Below are 12,098 nucleotides of genomic sequence, written 5' to 3' on the forward strand. Positions count from 1 at the left end.
ATTGAATTTGTGTTAAACGCAGGTAGAAAGTCCTTGATGCAAGAGTGAGAGCATGTGGGCGTTTGAATGGGGTTAGTGTCGAGCGCTGGATGCTGTGTTTAACCCATAGCAACGAGCTGTATTACCCAGTTTATAATTCACTTTTGGAGTACATCAGAGGTGTGTGTGTGTGTGTGTGTGTGTGTGTGTGTGTGTGTGTGTGTGTGTGTGTGTGTGTGTGTGTGTGTGTGTGTGTGTGTGTGTGTGTGTGTGTGTGTGTACGGTATTGTGTTGTAATATATAAAAACGTTTAGTTTGTTTACATGGTTGATTCTGTTACACGCAGGGGGGAAGTCCTGGATGCAAAAGTGAGAGCGCGTGAGCGTTTGAATGGGGTTAGTGTCGAGCGCTGGATGCCGTGTTTAAACCATAGCAACGAGCTGTAATACCCAGTTTATATTCCACTTTTGGATTTTATCAGAGGTATGTGTGTGTGTCAGCAATGAGCCGAACCTACCAATTATGTAGTTTGAATGATTATGATGATTTATAGGATTGACATCGTAGGGGGTTTATTTGGATTTGTATTCCAAATACTAATATTGTTTGTTTGGTATTTATCTTTTCTTTTCCTTTTTGTGTTTACTTGGCAGATCTTTCTGTTTGGAGTCCTATACATGTGGACCTCTGACGTCTAGGCCCTGCTGTTTTGTTTATGATTTATTTTTGTAAATTGTTTTTATCATTTGAGTTTGGCTTAGACCAACCGCTGTGGTGTATGTGATGCGTAAATGAGAGTTTTAATCTATATCCCTTTTTGTCTTAGGAGCCAGCCTGTGTGGGAGTGCCTTTCTCTTTCATGTGGGGTGAGATTTCCTGCACTGCATGTGTATTGGTTTGGGAGTGTAGAGTGGTTTGTATTATTCACTGTACTTTTCTTAGAAGTGGTTTTATTAATCTCATTGAGAACCGTGCACGTGTGGTGTGTACTCTTAGGGCGGCGGGTCCGTGGCCCAATGATTTTCCCTCTTTTTCACACAGGCTTGGTCCCTCCTACTGTAAGACGGGTGGGCTGTGAAATCTAATTAACCTAACGTCTATGTGTATTAAATTCTTATTCCTCTTTTTATATTATTAATAGTTAAAAGTGCTTGATTCAGAGAGTTATGCTTCATTGTCAATAAAATTATTTGAGCTTGAAAGCCACGTCTTCGTTCTTCTATCAAGTATTGTCTATTTGAACTTGTGTTGCTGTGATTTCCGTGGGTATATAACCCCGGTGGCGTAGTCGGGACTAAGTCAGGCAGAAACGCCACGGTTACATCTGGCGTAGTCGGCAGGATTATCTGTTTTGCTTGTGTAAAACGAGACGTGGCTTCCAAGGGTAATAGTTTTTTTATACCTAGCGGTTGGTGGGTTTTTTTTCTCTTTTTTTTTTTTTTTTGCAAAACAGCAGTGGCCTATCAACGGGAAGGTATTTCACCAGGAGATTGCTTCTGGTGAGGACGACGGAAGGAACTGTGCCTGGTGATCATGGAGGTGGAGCTGCAAGAGTTGCGGGACTTGGTTAAGCAGCTGAGAACTGATAATCAACGCCTTGTAGAGGATCAGACTGCTCCTATAAGAACTGAACCCACTAATGTTGGTCCAAATATGCCCAGGTCTTTGGTTCAGTCTAATGGGTCCCATGACCGTTTATTGTATGTGCCCAGGGAAAGGAAGTGCCCTGTGTTTAGAGGTACGGTGGGAATTGGAATAACCGAATGGGTAGATGAGGTCCGCGCGAGTATGCGGGCCCGGGGTTTAACATCTGTTGATCAAGCTTACTTCATTTATGACCATTTGGAGGGGGAAGCCAAAAATGAAATCAAATATAGGTCTAGAGAAGAGAGAGAAGATCCAGAAGAGATTCTGTCTATCCTCCAAGAAATATATGGAGGTTCTCAGTCTTATGTTGCATTGCAAGAGAAATTTTTTTCTCGTAAACAACTTGAGGGTGAATCATTACAGGAGTATTCTCATGCTCTGTTTGGGCTTATGAATGAGGTGGTGGAAAGTGCCCCAGATGCAATGCCTAACTCTACCATATTGTTAAGAGACCAGTTTGTTGAACACGTTACTGACCCTGCTCTTCGAAGGGCACTGAAACAAAGTGTCCGAGCCCATCCAAGCCATACGCTTTTAGATATCTTTTACAACTCTCTCCTCTGTCCACCTCCACCACCTCCCGCCTCCTCCTTAACCCTCTGAGGTCTGAGGGGTTTTTGGGGTCCTTGAGATGTTCTGACATGCCCTGACATTTGTGCTTTTTTCAGTTGCTTATAAACATATTAATGGCAAAAAAAAATTACACACTATTTAGCACAAACAGGGCTACCATAATATGTGAGCAACAAGAATGTACATGTCTGCATTTTTGAGAGAATAATGTTTATGCGTGGTTATTGAAAAAACTAAAAACTAAAGTTTCTGAAATAAGGCCATAAAACACATACTAAATATGTGCCAATAAGACTTTTGTCTAATAGATGTCATTGCCTAGTGTTTTTTCTTCAAAATGATGTGAAAATCATCCTGCCCTTATCATTCACATAACACAATACATTGATTTGAATTTTGCAAAGCACTTTCTGTTTGGAAAGGCAATATGCGGAGTGGGCGTCAACGATCATGCATATTTAGTGGTTCACACCTTAGGAGACAATGGGGCCTGCATACTTAATGACCCTTTCATTCAGGTGAGTCACTGAGCCACAAGAATGCAAGAGCAACAGTTGGAAGCATCTCAATTATTTTTTATTTTTCCACATAGTGTGCTTGCAATTTGGCCTATAATATCCAAGGAAAACATGTCTAGTAATTGTGCAGTTAATTCTCATACTGTATTTTCAGTTTTGGAATATTTATCCTCTCCCCAAATTTGTCACTAATAAAACACAATAAAAATTATTTAAAGAAAAGGCTTATTACCTTATTACCTTTTAATAGTTTGTTTACATCTACCTTGTAAATGTATTTTTTTATTAAAAAGGTTACAATTACAACAACAATTCAAGTGTAATCTTTCTTTGTAAAAACTAAAGTATACATTTTATCATACATATTTCAAAGTTAAGGATTTGATTGATTATTTGATTACTTTATTTTTGACAAAACATACTATATTTAACATGAGCAAATATTGGCAAACAAATATTGGCTTATTTGAGTTGGCAGATATTTTACAGTAAAAATGTATAATCTATCCAAAACTAATCAACGAAATGTTGTCTTTCATATGTCTGTAACATAGGTCTTTCGTTTTTATTATAAGAAATATAAATGTTAATTTGCAGTTTAATACGTTGCTTATACAAATACATTTTATTTCAACATTTCAGTCGATTTTTACTCAGTATAGCAATACAGTTTGCTAAAACCGAAACATTCATTCACAAACAGAAACGCCTGACTGTAACGTTGTTTTTATGAAATATTAGGGCATATAAATGTTAATTTTCAGTTTACTCATCTCAGTATAGCAATACAGTTTGCTAAAACATCATCATTCATTCACACAGAGACGCAATTTAAATTTAAACTGTCTTTTTGCGAGCTGTGATAAACAGCGCGCATCTCTGCGGCTGCCGTTCATTCATTCACAGAAACGCGATTAACTTGAGAAGGAAAAAAAACGTACTACATATTCGGATCCTCTCTCCTGCAATACCCGCACTCTGAGGTAGATTTTCCGTTATTATTATTCCTCACAGCGCTGCCAGATGGTGTAAACACGTAGGCTACAATGATATGATTAAACTTGTGTTTTCTCGAGCTGATATGGGGGCGTTCACAGGTTTGCCTCAGTAATTTGCGTTTGAATAGCGCGCGCTCTCCGTGGGCGGAGTCACATTACCTTTGAATGAGCTCTAATGAGCTCGACTGGAATCGCTCTCTTTTAACACAGATTTCACAAGATGAGAATATTTTTTTTTTATATAAATTACCTCATTTTAAAGAAGAGAATTCAAGCTTCATGCCTGTGTGACTGTATGCCTGTTTGACTCAGTATTCGTTGAGTTATTGTTCATTTTCGGACGCGTTTCAGAATGGTCTTCACTGACAGAGAGAAGGCAGAACTCGCATCACGTTTATTTTTCTTTATTTGGCAAAAAGCACAACACTTTGTTTTTATTGTGAGTATACACAAAAATAATACACATTTAACAGAATCGATTGATGTATGAAACTTGCTTGTAATATCAAAGTCAACAGAGCAAAATTAATTTCTTTTGAACTGAACTGAAAAAAATCCAGCAAAACGCGTGGGCGCGTTTGTCGACCTCAGAGGGTTAACTGCTGACGATTTAGCGACCTTCTTCACCAACAAAACAACAGCTATCAGCAGTCAGTTCTCAGCTCCACACACACAGGAACCCAGACCGACCCCTTCCACAGCCAATACCCCTCTGTCCTCCTTTTCTCCGCTAACCGAGGAAGAAGTATCTACACTTCTCCTCTCCAGTCACCCTACCACCTGCACGCTTGACCCCATCCCCTCACACCTTCTACAAGCCATCTCTCCCACACTTCTACCATCACTCACACACATCATCAACTCATCCCTCCACACTGGCACCTTCCCTACAGCATTCAAGCAGGCTCGGGTTACTCCACTGCTCAAAAAACCAACGCTAAACACATCATTGGTAGAGAATTACAGACCTATCTCTCTCCTACCATTCATTGCGAAGACACTTGAAAGAGCTGTCTTCAACCAACTAACATCCTTCTTGTCTCTAAACAACCAGCTGGATGTCAACCAATCTGGCTTCAAGAAAGGACATTCAACTGAGACTGCATTACTGTCAGTCACAGAAGCCCTACGGATCGCAAAAGCTGCTTCCAAATCTTCAGTCCTCATTCTCCTGGATCTGTCTGCTGCCTTCGACACGGTGAATCATCAGATCCTTCTGTCCACCCTCTCATCACTGGGCATCACAGGAACTTCACTCCACTGGTTTGAGTCCTATCTCACAGGTCGCATGGAGAGGCGAGGTATCCAGAGCACATCAGCTGACCACAGGGGTTCCCCAGGGTTCAGTTCTTGGTCCCCTCCTCTTCTCCATCTACACCACATCACTGGGACACATCATACAGGCACACGGTTTTTCCTACCACTGCTATGCTGATGACACACAGCTCTTCCTCTCCTTTCAACCAGATGATCCCACAGTAGCTGCACGGGTCTCAAGCTGTCTGGCGGACATCTCCACATGGATGAAGGAACATCACCTGCAGCTCAACCTGGCAAAGACTGAGCTTCTCGTCCTCCCTGCCAATGCATCTCTACAGCACGACTTCACCATCCAGCTAGAGTCATCATTACTCACCCCATCAAGATCGGTCAGAAATCTTGGAGTAACGTTTGATGACCAGCTGACCTTCACAGATCACATTTCAAAGACAGCTCGATCATGCAGGTTTGCACTGCACAACATCAGGAAGATCAGGCCTTTCCTAACTGAGCATGCAACACAACTTATCGTCCAGGCCCTGGTCATCTCTAGGCTTGACTACTGCAATGCCCTTCTGGCTGGACTCCCAGCATGTGCGACCAAACCCCTACAGATGATCCAGAATGCTGCAGCTCGTCTTGTCTTCAACGAGCCCAAGAGGGCCCACGTCACTCCTCTGTTCATCTCTCTGCACTGGCTACCTCTAGCTGCTCGCATCAAGTTCAAGGCACTGACGCTTGCTTACAGAACTATCACAGGCTCAGCTCCCTCCTACTTTCACTCACTCCTACGAGTCTACATCCCTACCAGACACCTAAGATCGGTCAACGAGCGACGTCTCGTGGTTCCATCACAGAAAGCCACAAAATCACTTTCCAGAACATTCTCATTTACAGTTCCATGCTGGTGGAACGCTCTCCCCACCCTCATCCGGAATGCAGAATCCCTGACAACATTCAAAAAACAGCTGAAAACCAATCTCTTCCGTGAGCACTTAACCTTATAGAAAAAAAAAAAGAAAAAAAAAAATTGTTCCTTTCCCTTTGAAACATCACTTATCAGGCTTATGCTACTCTGAATAATACCTGAACTTCGTATTTTGAGCACTTCCTGCGTTGTTGTTGCTTTTGCCTCTTTATGATGACTCGCTGAATTTAGTCCTAATTTGTAAGTCGCTTTGGATAAGGGCGTCTGCTAAATGACTAAATGTAAATGTAAATGTAGATATTCGTAAAGAGGCTATTCGTTGGGAGCGGGAAGGTATGTCTGTAGAGGGGCGGGCACGAAGTTATTCTGTGCCTTCATTGTGTGCTACGCATGTATCCACTACATCGAACATCTCTAGAATAGGTAGTTATTCGGCTGAAATTGCTGAAATAAAATAACTGTTAAAACGACAACAAGAACAGTTAAATCAGCAGGGAGAACAGCTCTCCCATTTACGTAATTCTCCCAAACGGCCCCCTATGCATCATAACCAAGTTGTATGTAGGCGTTGTCAAAAGCCTGGCCATTTTGCTAGCCACTGTGACAATGAACGTGTTGAACCTCGATCACAGTCTCATTTCAGACAGGGGGTAGGATCCCAGCAGCAGCCGTCGGAAAACTTACTCCCTCTGAGTCGTTGAGTCACGGTTCAGGAGGGGACAACTTTGACTCAAGTAATCCTAATGATGTAAGCCGCCTCAATGTGCCAAAATTTGTAGGGCCATGCCCGTCCGTTATTGTGCTTATGGGGGGGGGGGGGGGGGGGGGGGGGGTCAGGGTACCATGCCTTTTGGATACTGGATCAATGGTGTCCACGGTAACAGAACGTTTTTTTTTCCCAACATTTTAGTGAACAACTGCATTCTTGTAATTGGTTACAACTCAAAGCCGCTAATGGGCTTGATATACCCTATTTTGGTTATGCAGAAGTGAATGTTGAGGTTTTGGGAAAATTTATACCAAAGAAGGGGATCCTTGTGGTAAAGGACACCCCTGGCTTATGGTCAAAAACAAATATTCCAGGTGTTCTGGGAATGAACATTATTGGCGAGTGTTACGACTTGTTGTTCAGTCAGCATGGTGCTTCTCTTTTCAGCCTCCCATGTGTCCAGCAGGCCCCTAAGGAGTGGCAACAGGCTTTCCAGTTTTGTCATAATACTCCTTCGTCGGGTAGGCCCAGCACCGGGATTGCAAGAGTTAGGGGTATGTACCCTGTCCACTTACCAGGGGGCGCCATGAAATTAGTGGCAACTACCTGCTCTCAGCACCTTACTGACCGGTTTAAGACTGTTGTTTTTGAGCCATTTTCTAATGTTATGCTCCCTGCTGGACTACTAGTGGTTCCTGCTATAGTACAGACGTTTAAGGGTACTGCTTATGTTCCTGTGATTAACGTTAGTAGTATTGATGCTCGTGTCCCTTCACGCTGCGCCTTGGGGACGTTAAAGCCAGGACAAATAGTTAGCTTACCTTCAGGAGTTGAGGAGGTTCCTTTTCCATTGGGGTGAGGGAAGTTCAGGCAACAGTTAGTATGCCACAAGGGCAAGTTGATAAAGTACAACAGCTGATACAGTCAGTTGACTTGTCCGCCTTCTCTGAGTCAGAGCAGAGTAAAGTAATTTTTCTATTGACAAAGTATCAGTCAGTGTTTGCCACCCATGAGGGAGATCTAGGTTGTACTACCCTCATTAGTCATGAGATCCCCTTAACTGATGAGGCGCCTGTACGACAAAGGTATAGGCGCATTCCACCTATACCTGAATATGATGTTGTGAAGGCACATATAAATCAGCTTTTGGAAAGTCAGGTAATAAGGGAGAGTTGCAGCCCCTATGCGTCACCAATAGTCCTGGTGAAGAAAAAAGATGGTGCCTTGCGGTTGTGTGTGGATTATCGCCAGCTCAATCGCAAGACTCGGAGAGATGCTTTTCCCCTCCCTCGCATTGAGGAGTCCCTTGATGCCCTTTCAGGTGCCCGCTGGTTTTCAACTCTAGATCTGGCAAGCGGTTACAATCAGGTGCCTGTTGAAGAGAAGGATAAATGCAAGACTGCTTTTTGTACCCCTTTTGGGCTCTTCGAATTTAATCGTATGCCTTTTGGGTTATGTAATGCACCGAGTACATTTCAGCGACTCATGGAGCGCATGTATGGGTCTCAGCACTTCCAAACTCTGTTGCTTTACCTTGATGATGTGATCGTATTTTCCAGTTCTATAGACCAACATTTGGAACGTTTGGACCAGGTTTTGAGCCGGCTTCACCAAGAGGGTCTTAAGGTAAAGTTAGAGAAGTGCTGTTTTTTCAAGACTGAGGTAAAATACCTGGGACATGTGATATCCAATAAGGGGGTTTCTACTGACCCTGAGAAGATTGTTGTTGTAGCCAACTGGCCTCGACCAACGGATATAGCAGCGCTAAGATCCTTTTTGGGGTTCTCTAGTTATTACAGACGATTTGTTAAAGACTTCTCAGTGGTGTATCATTGGACTTCTCCCTTGTATCATCTGATCGGAGAACTGGGCGGGAGTAAGGATAAAAAGGGTGCGCGGAGACCCGTGAGCAGTGCTTGGACTGAAGCTTGTGAGAAGAGTTTTCAGGATCTAAAGGCGCGTCTGACCACTACTCCTGTGTTGGCTTATGCTAATTTTTCATTGCCTTTTATTTTGGAAGTGGATGCCTGCCAGAACGGACTTGGAGCAGTGTTGTCACAGGAACAGGAAGGGAAAGTGAGGCCTCTGGCGTATGCAAGTAGAACACTGAGTCGAACTGAGAAGAGGATGCCAAACTATAGTTCTATGAAGCTTGAGTTTCTTGCTCTGAAATGGGCAATGGCGGGGAAATTTCGAGAATATTTGCTGGGCCATAAGTGCATTGTTTGGACTGATAACAACCCTTTGAGTCATTTGAGCACCGCAAAACTTGGTGCAACAGAATTACGGTGGGCAGCCGAGTTAGAAGCGTTTGACTATACCATCCGGTATCGACCAGGGCGGGCCAATAGAAACGCAGATTCCTTGTCAAGACAACACTCTCCGGTGGATCAGGTTCTCCCAGGAACTTCGGTTCCAGTACGGTTGGAGCAGGCTATAGGTCAGACACCAGTCATTGCTTGCCAGTCAGAGATATCTGTCTTACCAGCCTATGCCATGAACGATCTTGCTAAACTTCAACAAGATGACCCAATAATTGGTGCCTTTTCTCCATTTTGGCAAAACAAACAAAGGCCAGATCACATGGAACGACAAGCATTGAGTAAGTCTGTATTGGAATTAGTGCGACAATGGGAGCGTTTGGAGGAGAGAGAGGGGGTACTGTACCGTAGGACTTCTCGTCCTGATGGCGGAGAGGAGGTGCTACAATTGGTATTGCCAGAATCTCTACAGGAGGAGGTGTTACAGCAGTTACATCAGGGGCATGGTCACCAAGGTATTGAGAGGACAACTGAGCTGGTACGTTCAAGGTGTTACTGGCCTGGGATGTATAAAGCAGTTAAGAAGTGGTGTGAAGAATGTGAACGTTGCACGTTGGCTAAACCAGCACATCCTCCGGTGAAGGCACCAATGGGACACTTGATTGCTGCAAGACCAAATCAAATTCTAGCAATTGATTTTACTTTCCTGGAGCGTTCAAAGGATGGGAAGGAGCAAGTACTAATAATGACTGATGTTTTCTCCAAATTTACGCAGGCAGTTCCAACTTATGATCAAAGGGCTTCCACGGTAGCAAATGTCCTGGTGAAGGAATGGTTTTGCCGGTTTGGAGTTCCAGCTCGTATCCACTCGGACCAGGGTCGGAGCTTTGAAGGGGCATTGATACAACAACTTTGTGACCTGTATGGGATACAGAAGACCCGCACAACGCCCTATCGTCCTCAAGGCAACGGCCAATGCGAAAGGTTTAACCGAACACTGCACAGCCTCCTTTGTACGCTTCCAAAGTCTGCTAAAGTTGACTGGCCTAAGTATTTGCCTCAATTATTGTTCTCTTATAATACCACTATACATCAGACAACATTTTTGTAATGTTTGGCCAAGAACCTAATTTGCCACAGTCGACAGCAGGGACCGTAATGGACTGAATGGAGGAACATCGGGAGCCATTGCAAGTGGCCTTTGATGGTGCGCAGGAGAGAATTCAAGCGGCAGCACAGTTGAGGAAAGAGAGGCATGATCGGAAGGGTTATAGCCGCCACCTGAAAGAAGGTCAGTTAGTTTATCGAAGAGACTGCAGTAATCGAGGTAGAAATAAAATACAAGATGTCTGGAGTCCGACAAAGTACACAATAATTCAAGCACCCACGGAAGGAGGAGTTGTTTATTCTATAGCCCCTCCAGATAAACGTACACTGGTAAAAAGGATACATCGTACTATGTTGAAACCTGTGCCTGATGTTTTGCCCTTGTATCCTTCTCCATGTATGGGCCCTGAGTCTTTGCAATCTGAGAATATCGGAAGAGAAGAAGAAATGGAGGATGGACAATGGATTTGTGTCCCACTGCCAGAAGAGACTCCACCGGCTACCGTGCCAGTCCCAGCTGTGTCTCCCCCTGGCCGTGCAGAGTCTGTAGCTGGACTATTACATTCTGATGACCGGCAAGAGGCATCGGGTAGTGGAGTAAATTTCCCACGCAGGTCTGCAAGAGAAACCGCAGGGACACACTCCAATCTTCATCGCTTGCCTAGGGCTGTGGGGACTAGTGCAAATGGGGCTGCGACTTTCTCTGGTCATAGTGAGGGGGTGACAAGTGTTTTTAGACCCTGGATTTAGGTTATTTTAAGTTATTGGGTTAGTTTTTACTTTGTGTTTTTTTTTTTTTGGGCGTTTAGTTTTATTTATTTTGCCGACGGGGCGTCGACACAGAGGGTGGGGATGGATTGTGACCGAGTGAATGAGGATTCTGTACGGGGTGGGCGTGTGTTTATTTCACTATAAATAGCGCAACAGTCAGTAGACGGTACAACCTCCTGACGTTCTGACCTTTTCCGTCTCCTTCCGGTATTGTGACCCCGAAGCGCCATAGCGAGGTGTGAGTGTGGTATTTTGTTGTAATACATAAAGATGTTTAGTCTATTTATATTATTGAATTTGTGTTAAACGCAGGTAGAAAGTCCTTGATGCAAGAGTGAGAGCACGTGGGCGTTTGAATTGGGTTAGTGTCGAGCGCTGGATGCTGTGTTTAACCCATAGCAACGAGCTGTATTACCCAGTTTATAATTCACTTTTGGAGTACATCAGAGGTATGTGTGTGTGTGTGTGTGTGTGTGTGTGTGTGTGTGTGTGTGTGTGTGTGTGTGTGTGTGTGTGTGTGTGTGTGTGTGTTGGGTGTGAGTGCGTGTGTGTGTGTTGGGTGTGAGTGCGGTATTGTGTTGTAATATATAAAGACGTTTAGTTTGTTTACATGGTTGATTCTGTTACACGCAGGTAGGAAGTCCTGGATGCAAGAGTGAGAGCGCGTGAGCGTTTGAATGGGGTTAGTGTCGAGCGCTGGATGCCGTGTTTAACCCATAGCAACGAGCTGTAATACCCAGTTTATATTCCACTTTTGGATTTTATCAGAGGTATGTGTGTGTGTCAGCAATGAGCCGAACCTACCAATTATGTAGTTTGAATGATTATGATGATTTATAGGATTGACATCGTAGGGGGTTTATTTGGATTTGTATTCCAAATACTAATATTGTTTGTTTGGTATTTATGTTTTCTTTTTTTGTGTGTGTTTACTTGGCAGATCTTTCTGTTTGGAGTCCTATACATGTGGACCTCTGACGTCTAGGCCCTGCTGTTTTGTTTATGATTTAGGGCTCTTACAGAGTCAACGCATCGATACGCGTACGCGCCCGCAAGGCTACGCGTCGCTGCGCTTCGGCCGCCATTATGCGTCTAAGCGTAGCAAAATGTGTCATCCCAGTTTTTGATATGCGACGCACCATTGCATGCAATACTACGCGTTGTTGGTGGGGGCGATACTGCAAGTATTGTACATTATTTCATATTACAGAAGAAGACAGTTTGAATACAATGGCGGGCGAAGAGGAAAAACTGTGCGAGCTTGTGCGAATACGTCCGCATTTGTATGATAGTTCGTCTCAGTTACACGCAAATAAAATAGCGTTGGATAATGCCTGGAGGGAGATT

At 43.8% G+C, this 12,098-nt stretch overlaps 1 long non-coding RNA gene across 1 annotated transcript; it reads left to right on the top strand.

Moving 5' to 3' along the window:
* The first annotated feature begins 10,850 nt into the window (after window positions 1–10,850).
* LOC309501291 lies at window positions 10,851–11,729 on the top strand. Its single transcript, XR_014206853.1, has 3 exons — window positions 10,851–10,987; window positions 11,064–11,208; window positions 11,522–11,729. It is a non-coding gene; the product is annotated as an uncharacterized lncRNA (long non-coding RNA).
* Window positions 11,730–12,098: the final 369 nt, after the last annotated feature.

Source organism: Leuciscus leuciscus, assembly GCF_965113295.1.
Source record: "Leuciscus leuciscus genome assembly, chromosome: 6".
NCBI lineage: Eukaryota > Metazoa > Chordata > Actinopteri > Cypriniformes > Leuciscidae > Leuciscus > Leuciscus leuciscus.